An 18,524-nucleotide genomic window follows, 5' to 3' on the forward strand; every position below is an offset into this window, starting at 1 on the left:
TACCCAAGGTCCCAGGTTAAAATTTTTTTGGTAATAAACTTCTGAGTCCTTGGCACTTCCAATTCTTGAAGGAGCTGGAAGAAACTGTTAAACTTACTGCTTAATTATTTCTCCAGGAAGTAAAAGGCATGCATCATCACTTAGGATGACTGCCAGCCAGCCCAACAGATGTTTTGCCAGTTTCTGAATTTTTCAGGGGGACATGTTTAGATTTATGCTATTCATTTGCAGTCTAGTTGATGCGTTTCCACTTAGATTCTTATCAGTTTGTTATTAGACAGCATGTTCACTTCCATGTTTTATTAAAAAACTGCTGATAGAGTGATAATTCTTAGCTATATTGGCGCCTAAGTTGTTAAAGAAGTTAGAATTATTAATTTAAAAAGCATAATTTTTGGTTTTTTAAAGCAATTTAAAGGAAAAATACTTTTGTATAAAGGATATTATTTTGCTTTTTGTTCTCAGTGTAATGCCCCATAAATTATTTTCGTGTGGAAAGCTCTGGCAAACTTTATTACAATTGACACATTTTCAAGGAGAAGATGAATAATTCAAACATTCTGGAATTGCAAAAGCACCATTTCTTGCTCTCTGTCTGTCAAAACATTTTCATTTAATAGACTTTTATATTCTTTTTTCCATTTTTTTGGTATGATAAGGATACCTTGTCTTAAGTCTACTTAGGTGATATCATGTGAATTTCTAATTGAAACCCTTTCCTTTTACACTTAATTTCTTTGGAAGCAGGAATAAGGCACGCAGATTCATTACCATCACTTAGCATCCTTCCTTGATCCTGTTGGTGTGTACAATCCAATCTCTCCACCTTTCTCCCTCTTAGAAAATGTGTGCTTCCTTTAGCATTTTTCCCCTTAATTATTTTATAGTCTATTAGAGTTTGAGCCTCAAACAGTTATGAAGAAAACCATTTGAAGGTTTAAGTCATTTCTTTTTTTTTTTTTTAAGAATCAATTTTATTTATTTATTTATTTTTGGCTGTGTTGGGTCTTTGTTGCTGCGCGCGGGCTTTCCCTAGTTGTGGTGAGCAGGGGCTACTCTTCTTTGCTGTGTGTGGGCTTCTCTCATTGCGGTGGCTTCTCTTGTTGTGGAGCATGGGCTCTAGGTGCTCAGGCTTCAGTAGTTGTGGTTCATGGGCTCAGTAGTTGTGGCTCACGGGCTCTAGAGCGCAGGCTCAGTAGTTGTAGTGCACGGGCTTCGTTGCTCGGCGACATGTGGGAACTTCCTAGACCAGGGCTCAAACCCGTGTCCCCTGCGTTGGCAGGCGGATTCTCAACCACTGCGCCACCAGGGAAGCCCTGAAATCATTTTTATTTAACCTAAAATTTAGATGAATTATGAAATTTTCAACATGGGCTCCTGCATACAATAGACTGTTTCAAACTCATTGTTATTTCAGCCATGCTGGTGGTCACATTTGGAAGCAGTGAAGGAGAGAGTTATCACTATGACAGACAGAGCAATTAGAAAAACCAACCACACTGTAGGTTACATCCTGGAGGAAGACGCTCTAAAACATGGAGCATTTCACTAAGGCCATATCCTGCTCCATGATGATATCCATAATATCCTAAAGCTGCTTTTAAAGGGAAAATAAATCACTTTTTTCTTAAAGTGAAAATAAATCATTTAAAAGATTCTTCCTCTTTTAGGATAACAGAATTTGGGATATTTGGAAAAAATTCTAGAAGCTTTGTGTCAGTAGTTGAATAACTAATTCCTTCATTCCCTATCAGGGTGTTTTGGTTCTGTAAAGACCATGAAGATGAAAAAGCTAAATTTCATAGTTTCTTCTCCAAAGGTAGGCAGTTCACTTTTAAAAGCAGTTTTTAAAATATTGCTAATGCATATATAAAAATAAACTATGCACAGTAAGAAAAACAAAACAAAAAAAACACTGCTATATCTCTGATGTGTAGATACATATAGTATGCATTCATATTTTTTGAATGAATTAGCAATCTAAAAGACACTGACAAAAATTTCCATGCAGTATAGAGTTAAGTGGCAACCATCCAAAAGATGGTTATTGAAAACTTAACATTACCAGTACAAAGAAGGCATTAGAGATGTTAATCTCCCGAAGTAGTTGCTATGACATTTCTGAAACTATTACCAGAACTAGAAGTGCTTCAGAGAATTAAAGATATTGAAAAGGTTATCATCTATAGTTCTCATGCTTCATCAAGAAAGAATTCATACTAATTAAGATATTTTGTTTATGCAAATAATTTTATTTACATGACTGTTGTTAGCATTGATTATTATACTCAATGTGCTTTGTTAATTACTTTTGTAAAGTTCTCACCTATACAAGGCTTGCAATAGCACAGTACATCCAGTTTTGTGAGAGCTGACAGTAGGCCACTAGCAATAAAACTTTACATGAATCTCATGTTTTAAATGACAAACAGATACAGCAAAATAATACTAACATAAATTCTCTAGAAAAAAAGAAGCATGCACTGTCTTCAAGGTGAGGTTGAATTCCTTTTGGTCTTTTTTATAGTCTATCAGCAAATTATATCACAAATGGGTAGCCATAAAACAACAGTGTACTTAAATACCACCCTCTCCACATACATCCACACCCCCCAACACACACACAGACTTCAATATAATCCAACAGTTTCATTAAAAAAATAAAACATGAAATGATTTAAAAAAATAAAAATAAAAAAGCTGTTTTTAAAAAAATGTCATCCTAATTTCAGTGAAAAAGAAAACTTTGAGGATACCTCTGCACTAAATTTTCTTTTGTGATTTTTCATCTAAAAAGAGATTAGTTAATTTGAATATAAGTATGGTGAATCTGTGAGGCCCAAGAAAATATCTAGGAATTGACTTGGTGGGTATTTTAGAAGATAAATTTTGGACTTTTTCCAGTTCTATTTAAACCATTCCAAAGTGAAATGATGGCAGTATACTGCAATTCTAGGCTGGCCTGTTTGTATGTTTGAGAGATAGTCCTGTATCAAAAAAGAGTGAGGGGAGGGATAAATTAGGAGCTTGAGATTAACATATACACACGACTATATATAAAATAGATAACCAATAAGGACGTATTGTATAGCACAGTAGGGAACTATACTCAATATTTTGTAATAACCTTACAAGGGAAGAGAATCTGAAGAAGAATATATATATGTGTGTGTATATATATATATATATATATATATATATATATATATATATATATATAGTAGCAATGCTGAGCTGAGGGACTCAGGGACAATTTCAGGTGCTCCTGGGAGTTCTTGAGGGTTGCTGCCCTGTCAGGACCATCAGAAGATATGCTACTAGACTTTCCTGCTGCTTTTGTTCTCCTGCTCCAGCAGAAGTGACTATTGCTTTCATTAAGAGCTATTGCTCTTTGTTAGTGAATCCTTTATGTAAATAGCAGTTGGATTATTAGCTTTTGGGGTGTTGATCCTGTGATGTCCTCCCTACTGAGGAAAGATAAATCTGATTAGAATGAAAGCTTAGAAACTTCTTGGGAGACTTTGAGTTAATTGCATTGACTTAAGCCTCCCATGAAAATGAGGTTTCATAAAAGTCATTTTTATTGAGGTACAATTTATGTAAAATAAATCCATTTAAAATTTATAATTTGATGAGCTTTTACAGATGTACACACATGTGAGGTAATTGTTGCAATTATGACACAGAACATTTCCATCACTCTAGATTTCTGTGCCCCTTTGCAGTCCGTCTTTCCCTTCACACAGACCCCAGGCAAACACTGATCTATTTTTGTCTCTCTAGATTAGTCCACAACTTTCTAGAAGGCTATGTAAATGTTAAAAAAAAAATACTGCATGTATTCTTCTATGTCTGACTTTTTTCACTCAGCATAATGATTTTCAGATTTTTCCATGTTATGTATATCAGTGTTTTCCCCCTCTTTGTAATTATTAATGTAGTCCATCGAATAAATTTACTATATTTGCCTTTCAACCTCAACCATCTGATGGGTTTAGGAAAAGTTATAATCTTGTAGATCTTTTTTATGTTTTAGGTCAGGAGTGATGCTGTCTTGTGGTTTTCTACATCCTAAGGAGAAATGGAACCTTTACTAAATGTACATTTAGATTTTAAACAATTAAAAATAAGTCTGTATTGTGCTATGGCTTGGTTTATACAAAGGATGGCATCAATGTAATATTTAAAAAATGTTTATGTGTCTAAGGACATAGTTATAAATGTATATAGCTAAGTCAGGAAATGTTAGAATTGACACTTAAAATAGAGAAAAATGTACGATGATGCAATTTGGGACATTTCTAATCGAGAAATTAGGGCAAAGAATTGTTGGTCAATGACATTTCAGGTAGCATAAGAACTAAAAATGTATGAGATCTGAGGGTTTCTCCATTTTATACCCTGAGTTTTGGCTCTTTTGAAACTACCTTAGTTTCAAGCAATTTAATGTTGTTTGATACCACAAATGAGATATCATTTGTAACCATGAGGTAAGTACAAATTTTAAGTCTTTTTTTTTCCAAAGTAGAAAAATGGGAGCAGTTTTGTGGAAAATTTTAGGGATTATTCAGAAACTAGTAGAGATAAAGACATGTGATAGGCACATCTATATTTACTTCTAGAGTTAAGTATTTCATTCTTCCTTCCAATTCTATTTTCTCTTCCTCATCTGCCCGGGTTGGCATTTTAAAATTAGTCTCAAGGTTGAAATTTTATTATACTTGAGTACTTTCCATCCCACAGTATCCATTTCTCACTTCTTCTGTTTAAAAATATACTAAGTAGCAAGACTGTGAGAGGCATTATAAGACACCTTAGAGAAAAATTGATTTGTCCCTGACCTCATCTATGTATTCAAAATTTCTGGAGAATGAGTTAAATATTCCTAAGGAGGTAAACATTGTTCCTTGGTTTGTTGGGTTAGTTTAGGGACAATTCATGTCTAAAGATTGTGCTGTATTAATGAGACTCTTCCCCCTCAAGTCTGCCCTCCTGGGAAGGAACACGGTAGCTGGTTAGTAGTGCCCAACTGCACTACTTAATTTACCTTTTTAAAGCAGGAAAAGCAGGAGAGATCAAATGTATTTAAAACTGCAGGGGGTGTGGAGGCCGTAGGAATGTACTTTTCCCCATTACACTTTGGCTGTTTCTAATCATATGAAAATTGCTGGAGGATCCTTAATGGGCACTAGTGGTTAGAACTCTGAATTTCACATGTCTCACAAGACTGGGCTTGTCTCAGCAGAGAGTCAGTACCAGGCATGCCTAAGAGGGCTTCTTGGTGATTTTAATGACAACATAGGCTGTCTGATGTTTTGAAAAGAAAATGACCCCTGATATTGGAAGGATCAGCTGTAGTGGGGAAGGACAAAGCATGAAAACCACATCTGTTTGTCTCACACTTACTGTAGTATCAAATTCCTATACCATTATTTACCACAGGTAGAAAAGGCTCCATCCAAACAATAATGGTCACACCTGGAGGTTATTTGGCCTGCACCATCTGATGAGGTCACGGACCAAAGAAATAACGCCGTGGGCAAGTCAGGGCTTTGTAGTGGAGTGACTGAGTTGGTCAATGAAAATGAATATTTCATGAGAGCTGGGCAGGTTCTGTGCATGTTGTATATTCCAAGATATATTTTCTGAAAAATCAAGGGATTTAAATTCCTGTAAGACTTTTCTGACAACAGTGATTTTAGGCATGCTTTTAAAAAAATTGTTTTCCAAAAGGATTCTTATTTGACATCAGAGATTCATCTGAAAATTTTTTAGCATTCTACCATTTGAGTCTTATTATGCATCTCCTTTGTTTATTCTTCCCTTAGATCTTAGTTTTGCCCACACTTCTCACTTTGAAGAAGCAAAATGACAAGCAACACTAATTCCTTGGCTGTTAACTATTATTTTGAATAATCCTTAACACTGAGTATTTATTTTTTTTATAACATGTCTTTTACATAATAATAACATACTGGTTAGCGTTATCTTTTGAAACAGAAACTTTAAATGTGAAATGAATATAAAATAGTAGAACCTAAGAACAGCAACTTTAGAAGAGGTTTTTTAAAACAATAAAATATTTTAAATCAGAACATCAATTTATTAACATCCAATAAGAAATAAGCTTTCAAAACAGTCAGATACTTTAAAAAATATTTTTATTGGAGTAGAGTTGATTTACAATATTGTGTTAGTTTCAGGTGTACAGCAAAGTGAGTCAGTTATACATACACATATAACTACTCTTTTTTAGATTCTTTTCCCATATAGGTCACTACAGAGTATTGAGTAGAGTTCCCTGTGCTATATATACAGTAGGTCCTTATCAGTTATCTATTTTATATATAGTAGTGTGCATATGTCAATCCCAATCTCCCAATTTATCCCTCCCCTCCCCTTACTCCCCCCCGTTACCATAAGTTTGTTTTCTACATCTGTGACTCTTTCGAAACAGTCAGATACTTGCTTCAGTGACCCTGAAGCTACGTGGGTAGGCAGATCAGTAGGCTGGTAGGTAGGTATACTGATGCTGGGCCTGTGTGCTCTCACACTTCACATCGGTTCCTTGCCTTCCCTTCATCTTCTCTGTATCACAGGGAGCTAATTCCTGTCATCTGTGCCCCTCAGATTTGAGGACAGAAGGAAAGAAATGTGGTGTATGTTTTCTCATCCATCTCTGCCTTAGGTGACTTCTTTGGTGGTGGCTGAGTCTCCTGCCTAGCTCTCCATCAAGTGCGCTGGATGCGTAGGCTCCAGTAACACTCCCTCTTCCCCTTGTCCTTCTAGCCCAATGGTGTTTGTAGCTTCCTGATGTTGCTAATCCCTGTATTTTCCTCATCAACATCTGTATAACCAATTTTCTCCATGAAGTACTTTGTACTGTCTTCTGTTTTCCTGGATGAATCTTGAATGCTAGAGCAGGCAGGGAATGAGATAAAGGGAAATTGGTTGTATGATTCAAATATTTAATGCTACTTGGGTTTCTTTAGTCAAAGCATAAAGCTTGATGAATACTGAAGTAAGTTCAGATTCATTCTGCATAACTCAAGGGTAACCAGAAAACACTCAAATCTTTAGAAATCTTTCTGAAATATCTCTTTCTCTTCTCCTACATTAGTAAGACTACATTTGTTTACTCTTTTTGATGTTTTAGATTCTTGTAGTATTTCTCAGGGTATCTAGGACCTTGATATTAAAATGGAATTTATAGATGGAATAACTAAATATGATTCCTATTCTGGAGGGAGCTTTGAGGCAGTTTTTAAAAACCATCCTTTTATCAGGCTGTGTATGTGCGCATGTGTATGCTTGTCTGTTATCTTATGAATATATATTAAAAGGATAATACATACATAGTGTTTTGCTATTTACAACTATTGAATCAAATACACTGAGTGTTTTAACTTAAATAGAGCAGCAATGCCAGGTCAGTAAGGTTTCTCAGGAGCAGAATTTATCTTTGGATGGTCCAAAACTAGGTCATTGACAAACAGAGGCTTTAGTAAACTCATTCAGTCATTCACCCTTCTTTAAATATTTAATGGTCACCTGCTATGAGCTAGGAATTGGAGGCACAGTGGTGAACAAGACAAATAGTGTTCATTGCAGTAAACTGAAAACCTGATGGGGAAGGCAGACATCCACAGACAATCACAATCATGTAGAGGAAGTTATGGGGATACATAGGATTGAGATTTGACCTGGTCCAGAAGTTTGGGGACCTAAGAAAGTGATCAGAAGATGGAAGATAATGAAGACCAATATTGGCCCAGCTTATCAGATAAGAGCCGTCCATCCACTCATCCATCCAGTCATTTCTACAAACATTTGTAAGGGTCTCAGAAAGATGATAAAAATGAATAAGCCTCAGTTGCCAGTAGGACTAAGAGTTTGTATGAATAAAAATACAAAAAGTTGACCTGATGAAGCAGGCACACCGGAAGTTGGGTAATGTGTTGGAGCTTATTCCACATCAATAAATTCCTGACTACTGGGGATTAATGACTTCTCCTCTGTGCTCTCGAAAGTGTTCATACTTCTGTTATAGCATTTTGGACTGTTTGGTCCAAGACATTTCATTGAAAGTGTGCTATATATACACAATGGAATATTATTCAGGCTTAAGAAAGGAAATCCCGCCCTATGCATAACAAGAGTGAACCTTATGCTAAGTGAAGTTAACCAGTCACAGAAGGACAAATACTGCATGATTCCACTTATATGAGGTCTCTAAAATAGTCAAATTCATAGAATCAGGGTGGAATGATGGCGGCCAGGGGCTGCAGAGAGGGGACAATGGGGAGCTGATGATCAACGGGCAGATGAAAAAGTTCTAGAGACCTGCTGTACCACATTGTGTCTTTAGTGAACAATTCTGTACCTTGCACTTAAAATTGTGTCAAGGGAATAGATCTCGTGTTGTATGTTACCACAATTAAAACAAATTTCATTGAGACCACCTTAATTTTACTGATGAAAACATGGAGGATCAAAAGGGATTAAAGGACTTGTCTAAAGTCACTGAGCTTGTAAGTGGCAGAGAATTAACAGTATGACAGTGTAGTGAGGAGTCAGTCTGTGATCTCAGGCATGTCCCCTAACCTTCCAGGGTTGTTATGAGGATTCAAAAAGAAAATATTTACATGACTTAACACAGTGCTTGGCACAGACTATTTAATTAATATTAGCTCTTACTAGCTGTTAGACCTACGAATCACCATCCAGTCTCTAAAGACTCTGTCCATACATTTCATTTGATTCCAAAGGCAACACTGGGAAGGGGAAGGTAGGTGTGATCATTCCTATTTCAGAGAAAAAGAAACAATCCAGAAATATTAGTGATTTTCCCTAATAACACATCAGTGATGGAGCCAGGAATCTGAGGTCTATTTCCATTGTCTATTGCCTGTCAATCAAGCTGCTTCTTATTCTACTATAAGTAGTTGTACAATCTCTCTCTCCTTTACTAGACTGGATAGACAGGTTCTTTGCAGGACTGTCTCTCTTACCAGGCCACCTACTCTTCGAAGCCAGAGACTAGATTTTTTTTTTTTCATCTGGCATGTTCTTGTAATAACAAGCACAGAGACATGAACATAGTAGGTGTTTCACAAACACTTGTTGAGTTAAACTGGGAGGCAGACACAGAGAGGTATAGTGGATAATGCAAAGGAGGATGCTCCAGGGAGGTTCTGAAACAAACACACACTTTCTAATTTGCTGCGGCATACTAACGACTACTAAGAAGCTGCAGTTCCTGTCTTTGAGTAATATTCCAAATTCTGGGCAACTTGAGCTCCCCCTAGAAGATCTTGAGGTCCCCTGTGAACTTGAGGGAGTTGTTCCTTTAAGATTCTTCAGGTTGGTTTTCTTTCTTTTTTTTTTTTTTTAAATGAGATTTCCTCTTGTGTTGGCCCTGTGTGCTCAAGTTGAGTCTGGAAATCTGGGAGGTGGGAGTCTACAGGCTCCAGATGAAATTTTCTTTTGTGCCCATTGACAAGCAGTCACTATATGACGCCATGCTACTTCAAAGATCCTATTCTCCTATTCCTGGCCCTGTGCAGGGGGTCTCACCTTGAGAGCTCTCTCAGTGCGGTCCCTGCCCCTCCGTGTTGAGAGTGGGTTGCTGAAGTCGCCAAGGCCCAAGCCCCAGTCTTTTTTCTTCCCGGGCTTGCTAAGTGCTGAACGTGCCTGGGCGCAGCGAAGGCTCTCTGACTCTCTCTGCCTCTGAGTAAGATTACTAACCAAATGTAGGACAAATTAGGAAATGATTTTCCTGGAAACAGAAGATATTTCTCCAGTCTGTAGCGCCAAAATCATGAACCTCACACTAATAGTTACGCAGTCTGTTTTCATTCTGATGTAAATAACATTCAATTATGGAAGTCACATGTTATGCTTTGACAGAGCCATTTGTGAAAAGCCAGCAGAGTAGATCTGCACAAATATGCCACAGGACCCTTATGCTGGAGCTTAGAAGGATGTCTGTGAGAGGTCTTTGCAATGGTAACTTTATATTTCAATCATATGCCATTCAGTTATAATGAAACCTAGTAAAAGATGCTCTGGATTTCCTGAGAGAGAAAATGTGTGGGTGTGGATGTATGTGTGTATTTGCACATACACATTTACCTAGATGTTTTCATTTCAGGAGTTAATGTGGCCTTAAAAAGGCAAGGAGCATGTTGATCGCACGTCTGAGACTATATTGTATTTTAACTCCCTGGGCAAGCAAAACAGTTTCTAATGGGTGTTATTATTCTCTCAGTAACACAAATCATTTAAATGAGTTTTACCTAGATTATAATAACATACAGTAACTGTGAAAAATTTCACCCTTAACAGAATCCAAAGAACATTAAGTCTAATTATTGGGAGCAATGTGTTACAATAGATGAAGAGACTACTTCACATGTATGGAAAAAGAGGTGTTTGCTATGTGTTAGGGAAATAAAAGATGTCTGTGTCTTTCTGGGTTTTTTTTTCGGTATGCAGGCCTCTCACTGTTGTGGCCTCTCCCGTTGCGGAGCACAGGCTCCGGACACGCAGGCTCAGTGGCCATGGCTCACGGGCCCAGCTGCTCCGTGGCATGTGGGATCTTCCCAGACCGGGGCACGAACCCATGTTCCCTGCATCGGCAGGCGGACTCGCAACCACTGCGCCACCAGGGAAGCCCCAAGAAGTCCATTTCTTTTGAGATATTTAATGCCATTTGATAAACCATATCAGAATGGACTGGTAGAAATAGTATTTGCATATTGACAAACCTTGCTAATGTCTGCTTCATTAGGCTCTCATGCATAATCACACATATGAAAGCCTTCTTTGAATAGATCTATTTCTGAGACACAATTATATTTCTATACATTATATTTGTGGTAATTACTGTATTCTTTGAGAGTGTCTTACATAGTATATCCTTTCACTTGTTTAGTTGCAAGACATTTTTTTTCATGCTTTCACTTGGAAAATTACAAAATAGGGCTTTTGTCCAAATGCAAAATGGGCTTTCAGTTGATTAAAAATTGCTAAATCTGACCATGCAAGCTGCAGTCTGTAAAGTGGCAGGCTTATTCCCCTTGCTCACTTTGTCTTCTTTCTCCCTTTATACTTGTTCTGATGATACTGATGACTCGTGGATCACACACGGTAAGGAGATTCATGGATTCTTTGGAAAAATGAATCCCCCAAAATTTGACAACAAGAAACAGAGTGGTGACTTCTTTCTAAAATCTCTCTTGAGTCTTTTCAGTTCAGTCTTTACCTCTTGACACAGCTTTACCTTGGCTGGCTCATAATCACAGTTTACAGCATTGGTGAAGTAAGAATGAAGAATGAAATGAGGAAAGCAAAAGTTCCCTCTTCCCCTCTGTTCAGGGGATGGAAAACCCTAATAAAGAAGAAAGAAGAATAAAAGACAAGATTGTAGTAAGAGTACCCAAAAGTTTTGGAGTATTTTGTCTGGGGTGTTTTCTTGAGAATGCCCTTGTCCTCTTCTGTGTTTGATATCTTTCTAGCTCCTGGATTTCTGGCTTATTCAAATGGACAGTCTGGCTGTGAATCTTAGACACCCCCAGCCTTCCCCATGCATTCCCCAAGCCCCTCCCCCCATCTGCTTGATGTATCCATTCCTGCTTGATTTATTTTTGCCACCTGGCTCCAGTCTCTGGCATCACTTGTCACTTATCTTTATCTGCTCATGCCTGAGCACATTTTGCTAGTGTGATGTAATGGAAAGACCATAAGCTTTGGGATTTTAAATCCCAGCAACCCGTAACTGGCTGTGTGACCTGGGGTATGCAATCTATTTGAGTCTCATTTTCATTTTCATTAAATGTGAAAAGAGATTATGAATACTTTCCTATGAGGGTAGAAGTGAAGAATGAATGAGTTAACAGGATATGAAGTGCGTATGGCAGTGGCTGGCACCTAGTACACATTTAATGCCTATATACCTCCTTTCTTCTGACTTCCACTCCCAGAGACATGTCTGCTTCATCCTGCACTGACTTTCCAGGCACTGCAGACCCCCTTTTGTCTAGTTTGACTCTATCACTTTCCCTGCCATTTCCTTAATGAATATGGGTTTGTGGGTCATGACATTATGACAAGGATGACCAGTGATGCAGCCCCTATCTGCATCCTTCTAAGTGTTCTCTGCTTCCTCCTTTCTTTCCTATACCTGTTATTAATTGCCTGTTAACAGTTAATCAGTACCCAGCCATACTGTCTCCTGTTACCACTCTTGGCAAAATGCTAAAGAAGGGAAGGAAAGAATCAATAAAGATGTAATCTGAGGTTGCTTGGGACTCATTAAATAATTTAAATCTTCAAAAATGTCATCATCTTAAGTTTAACACCACCACCACCACCAGTTCAGCATTTATACCTTATATCTTTTTTTCCCCTATTTATAGAATCACTGTAATGATGCTTTTCTCTCTTACTTAACCAAACCAGAGTGGTCTTTATTTCCCTCTAATTCTTTGAAGCATCCTTTGCCAGAACTTTCTGGTCTCCCTCCTATGGCCTTATTTTCACCAGTTTTGTCATAAACTGTGCTTTCAACTCTGATTATACCACAGATAGGTAATTTGAATTTTTCCTATTTAATAGCTCAGTGATTAACATCAAAAAATGGCCATGGACGATTTTCCTGCCAGCACTACTATGTTACTATGGTTCTTTATCTTTTATCAGGTACTTGAATATCTGAAACCTTCAGCTTAAAGACTTTAAGAAATATAGAAACTCAGCATGCTTAACACCTTTAAATAATCAACATGACATCCGTATTAAGTGGTCACGTGGCCCAGCTTGAATAAACCCAGTTAGGAAATAATCATTGAATCTTGAGGTGTCAACCCACTCCATATTTAGACAGCTTTGATTATTAGAAAGCTAAACCAAATTTCCTTTCCCATTAACTCTTTCCATAATCTTAATTTTGCCCCTTGGAGTCACATGGATCAGACTTGGTTTCCACTTCTAAACCACTATGTATCTGAAGGCAGCAGCTATGTTGTTCCCTCATACATATTCTTCCAGCCCCAACGTTTGCTACATCAGGATAAATGATTCTATTTACTCCAATTATCTGTAAAACAAATGTTTGTTAACACAGGATTTATCACGTTTGCCATAAAGTTAGGAATTTATCTTTCTATGTGGTAATGCCACAGAAATAATAGTCATCGAAATAATCCCCAGTAGATATTTTATGTTAGAGACAAACAAACAAATAACAAAAATAAATGTGTTTTGATAAGTGCCATGTAACAGAATGTTTATGTGAAGGGATAGCTTTGCACACTCATCTACACTGATTTAAACATATAATGTATAGGAACAGTGGACCATATATATATGCACAAGGGAGTGAGTGGTAAGATTTTAGAAATTACTAATGTCCATGATTTTGCCCAAGTCAATCTGAGCAACCATCTGCCTGATAGGGGAAGTGAATTTACTGTAAAAATGATGAAGAGGAAAATTGAATAATATAGAGCTTCTGACATGAAAAACAGGGACAAAGTGAAATAAAAGCATTATAACCCAGACTATGATCTTGAGAGACCCTTTTCCAGATCTCTTTATTTTTCCGTCTAACATATCTAACATATCAGGTACTAAACCGGGAAGATCCCCCGCAGAGAAGGTACCCCTCCATCCATGATAGCAAAGCCCTGTGCCTAATGGATACAGAATGTAGAAGAAAGTGCAAAGCCCACCTCATTCCCAACTCTGGAGGAAGAGGATGGGGAGAGGCCAGAGAGGAAGAGAAGGAAGGAGCACATTGACTGGATGTGTGCCCCCGCTTCCCCTCGGCGGACGGTGAGGGTAGATTCAGGGTGTGGGCTGCGAGGAGGTGAAGGGAGAAGGCTATAGGCCCTGACTCCCTTTTTGGGCTCTGTGAAGAGAGACCTTTTCTAACTTTTCCAGCCCTGAACACACCTCCATCCCTTTGGTTGTGTGGTGGTGTTGGGGAGCCAGAACCTCCTAGGGTTAGCTTTCCTGAACCACCATCAGTTCCCAAGGAGATGGGGGGCTGACCTCAGAGTTGGCCTTGGAGGCTGGCAGGGAGTCTCGGGGTTTTGGAGCCAGGAGGTGCCCAAGTGAGACCGAATTGGCCAGAGAATGAACTGGGTTATGACCAAATTGGGAGAATGAGATCAGTTACAGACTCCAGCCATGAATGCCAAGACAGCATTAAGACAACACCAACTAGAAGACCAGAACACCACCCTCAAGGTCACTCATCTCCCCATTTCACACTCCTCTCCTTCTCTCCCCACGTATACACCCAACTGCCTTCTTTCAGAGATGAGTAGAGAGAGGCAGAAGAAATCTGAGTGACTTCCCTCCCCACTCCTAGGGAGAATATTGCCTGAAAGGACCATTTAAGCTGTCAAATCAGTCTAGGTCTAAACTGGGTTAGATATTCATTTAAAAATTTTAGCTCTAACCAGAGGATGGGGGCTCATGTGGAAAACCGTAAACAACAACAACAAAACATTTTCTCTGCATATCCAGGTTGTTTGAGTTAAAATCTTTGACCCCAGTTATGCATCGACAATCCCCCAAAGACCCCTAACCGTATTTGAAAGGGGGGGAGAAATTGTCACCAGTGATTTTTCACCTGAGGTTTACTGATGCATGGAGATAATCTCAACTTTCTATTCATGTAGGGGTTTATTCGTACACAGTGTGCTACATTAATTTTTCAACACAGTTTTCATGTATTTTTATTAAAGTATATTTTTCCTTTGACATTTTAAAAGCCCTGTTGGTATTGCAGTAACCAATGCGTGCGTTCATGGGCTTGATCCGTGCCTGATTCTCTGCTTACTGTTTGTGTTTGTCTTCAGTGAGAGCAGAGCAGAGAGTCCTGTTTATCCTTAGCTGTTCATTCAATATTAATCTAGGCTTTTACATAGTCCCAGGGTGTATTATTCTTTATGCTCGTATGCCACAGAGCTAGGGGAACTGATAAATTCAGTAATTTTTGTGAAAATAATTTTGAGTATTTTACGACTCAGAGTAGAGGTAAGCAAACTGTTTTCCTTCGGGATGATGATTTTGGGGGCTCATTATTTTCAGAAAGATTCGTTGAGATTTAAAAAAAAAACTTTCTGAGATTTTATTTTACCATTGGAATTACATGAAGTTATATTATTCATGGCTATGTTATTTATTTGTTTACTTGGAAAGCAGAGGAATTATGTCATGGGTGTTAAAAAGTTCCCGAAAATTTTTTTAACTAGAAAAAAGAAACCCACTATTTATTGAGCCTTTACTCCATGATAGTCACTTGGCTGTTCTTTCATTTAAGTTTCTTAAACAGTAGTTCTGGCCCATAGACGTCTCAGTTAAGGGAGCCCAGGTTGAATGTCTCATTTTACCAACGGCCTCCTGGAGACCTTGCCTAAACTTAGAGTAATGTCTCTAAGGCAGGGTATTCTGGAACTTAAGAAGGTCCGGGAAGAAACATTTCATGAGGGAAGGGCTTCAGGGCCCCTTAAACTGTAGCGAGCAGCTTGCTCTACCTCGGAGCAGGGCCAAAATGGTAGTGAAGGAACAATAGAACCACAGATAATGAACAGACTGGGACTATTGCCACCTTCTAGTTCCTGTGTGCTCTTGGGTAGCTTACATAACCTCTCAGAGCCTCAGTCTCACTCATCAGTAAATTGGGGATAACAATGGGAATTGACCTGCCAATCTCACAGAATTGTTTGAAGATGAATGAAGTTACATGTGAGACAGCCTTTTGTATACTATAAAGCATAATAAATGTTGGTTGTTATAACATTTTTTCTTGCACAACAGGTAAGCAAAGGCAGGGAGGGGAGAGGGGATAGGAATGGTTTGAGAGGACAAGTAGTGTTGTCAGGGATCCTAGTCTAGGGAGAATGGAGCTTATTCTTTCTAGACCCTGTTCCTACCAGACAAGTATCTAGTGATATTTTCTATAACAGTCCCTTCACCAGATCATTATGTATCTAGGACACCACCCTCCTCTCTCTCTGATTTACTCTGTTCTGGTCTATACCAAAGCACATATTTAGTGTTTAGTTCATGTAGAATAAGTTGGATAGAAACTGGGCAACTCTCAAGTCATGGATGGTGTTGCTCCTGCTGGTGAAATACTGGCTGTTACCAGAGGGACTTCCCATCAGAAGGCCGATGAGAAGGTCAGTTATCTGTTACATTCACACTCAGTCATGTAGCAACTGAAGGTATGGATATGATGACTTACTTGTCCTGCACAACTCCTGGTTGCTTGAATATGCCTTTCTGAGTACTCCTTTGCTTTAGTGGTTTCTCCATCCTCCAATCTCTCTAATATATTTATTTCCATTACCTCTCTTCCTGTTGCTTTCTCCCAATTCCCTTCCCAGCCTGGGTGAATATTGTGGAGACTTAAAGGTAAGTTTCACTGTCTCTAATCTTCAATTTTTCTCAAAAGTTTGGCCTAAGTCCCAAGTTCTCTTCATTTTCCTTTTGGAAATCAAAACCAGGAAGACTTGCTCAGACTTTCTGCCTTGACATACTTTGCTTCTGAGACAATCATTACAATGGACTGAATGTTTATCTCCCTCCAAAGTTCATATGTTGAAATCCTAATCCCCAGTGTGATAGTATTAAGAGGTGGGGCTGTTAGGAGGTGATTAGCTCATGAAGATGGAGGCGTCACAAATAGCATTAGTGCCCTTATTAAAGGGACCCCAAAGGGTTCCCTCATCTCTTCTGCTCTTTGAGCACACAGTGAGAAGATGACCACCTGTAAGCCAGGAAGCAGGCCTTCCCAAGACACCAAATCTGCTGGTGCCTTGATCTTGAACTTCTCAGCCTCCAGAGTTATGAAATACTGGACTGCTGTTTACAAGCCACCCCCAGTCTACGGTATTCTATTATAGTAGCCTGGACGGACTAAGACCGTCATACGGAAGTAACCTAACTGCTTGAAAGTGTGTGGAGTGTGTGGGATAGTTTGAAAGCCAAATAGGGGAAATATACTTGGGAAGATATGTTAATATAAAAAAAAATGATCCTGCCACACACATATCTGGACTGTTGAACTGTGGCAGACTCTGGAGGACCCCCAGAATAATTCATGTTAACCCTTTCTCCTCTTCCAGGAGAGCTTTTTATCATATGCCTCAGGGGTGGAATCCAGCCCTTAGTTTCGTCAATTTCTAGGGTCTGGGCTTAAACAAAAACTGAAAAAAAATGTGCCCAAGAGAAATCGTGAACTTGACGTAAAGATGATGCTTATATTTGGGGGTTAAGTTGTGTAGAAGATTTTGTTTCAAATTTGTGTAAGACAGCACATCTTTCCAGGCAATTTTAGGCACAACCTGCCATGGTAACCAGGTAGGGGCAGCAAGATGCCGTATTTATTGACTCCCATTGAACTGCAGCTCTTGTTGGTTCAGATTTGACTGTTATCTCATTATGGTTCTGTGTTTTGGTTCTAACGTGAACAGAAATTTATTTTTAAAAAATCTTAAAAATAAAACAAACCCAAATTTGCTAAAATTTATATTGTTATTTTGTCTGCAGAAAGAGTTCACCATCTTGAGTTCACCATCTTCAGCTTCTGCTCCCACATGTTTTATCAGCTTTCTGCTCATTATCAGTTTCACACCGCAGAGTAGCATGGGGCTGAGAACAACAGAAAGGAGAACAGAGATAATTAAAATGAATTTCTCAACTATACCTAGAAATTAGGGCAAAAATTGTGTGCATAAAAATAGGATAGTAAATGTTTAATGCTTGAAACCTAGCTGTTTGTAGTTCAGTGACTCTTATCCATGTTAGTGCTGATAAACATTGAAGGAACATTGAACATAAACATTGAACATAAACATTGAAGCAGCTTTAAGAATTTTTCAATATATTTCAATACAAATTTTCTCTTCTGTAAAATAAGGCTAAATTTATACTGATTTGCGAAGACTTGAGGATCAAAATGTTTTTTAAACTGGAACAGTCTTATGTATTTTAATAATTACTGCCTACTCTCCCTTCCCCCACCAAGTTCCTGCTTAAGCTCTGAAGTTTATTCATGGATTCTCCCCTTGGTCACTCAGATCAGCCATGGTTCTAATGCTCTTTGAACATCTCCCAATTTGTCTTTTTTAAGAAAGTCTTTTCTAGAATTCTTGAAGATGCCAACATTTGTATAATCTGGTTTTCCAATGGGGTTTCCATTTCTAGTCTTTTTGTCTAGGTACATGTTGCCACATAAGGACAAAGCATGGCCTGTTGTAAGAACTGCTTATAAAATTCATGAAATATGACCTGTCTCAAACTTGAGAAATAATTTAAAGTCATTTAAAGTCATTAGAGTTTTTGATTCTCTCATTTTATCAGCAAACTCTTTCAAAAATGACCTCATTTTATGTAAGGCTGACATGATAAGAGTAATCTTCTCTAGGATAAGGCTGATTTGTGCACAGTCAAGAAAATCATTGATTTGGATGTGAGAACTGTCCTACAGACTTGCTTGTAGCTTC

General features: G+C 38.3%; 1 pseudogene; it reads left to right on the top strand.

Annotated features, from left to right (window-relative positions):
* Window positions 1-17,663, top strand: part of LOC137210096 (CDK5 and ABL1 enzyme substrate 2-like) — a 36,893-nt pseudogene extending 19,230 nt beyond the window's left edge.
* The last annotated feature ends 861 nt before the right edge of the window (window positions 17,664-18,524 follow it).

Source organism: Pseudorca crassidens, chromosome 17 (genome assembly GCF_039906515.1).
Source record: "Pseudorca crassidens isolate mPseCra1 chromosome 17, mPseCra1.hap1, whole genome shotgun sequence".
NCBI lineage: Eukaryota > Metazoa > Chordata > Mammalia > Artiodactyla > Delphinidae > Pseudorca > Pseudorca crassidens.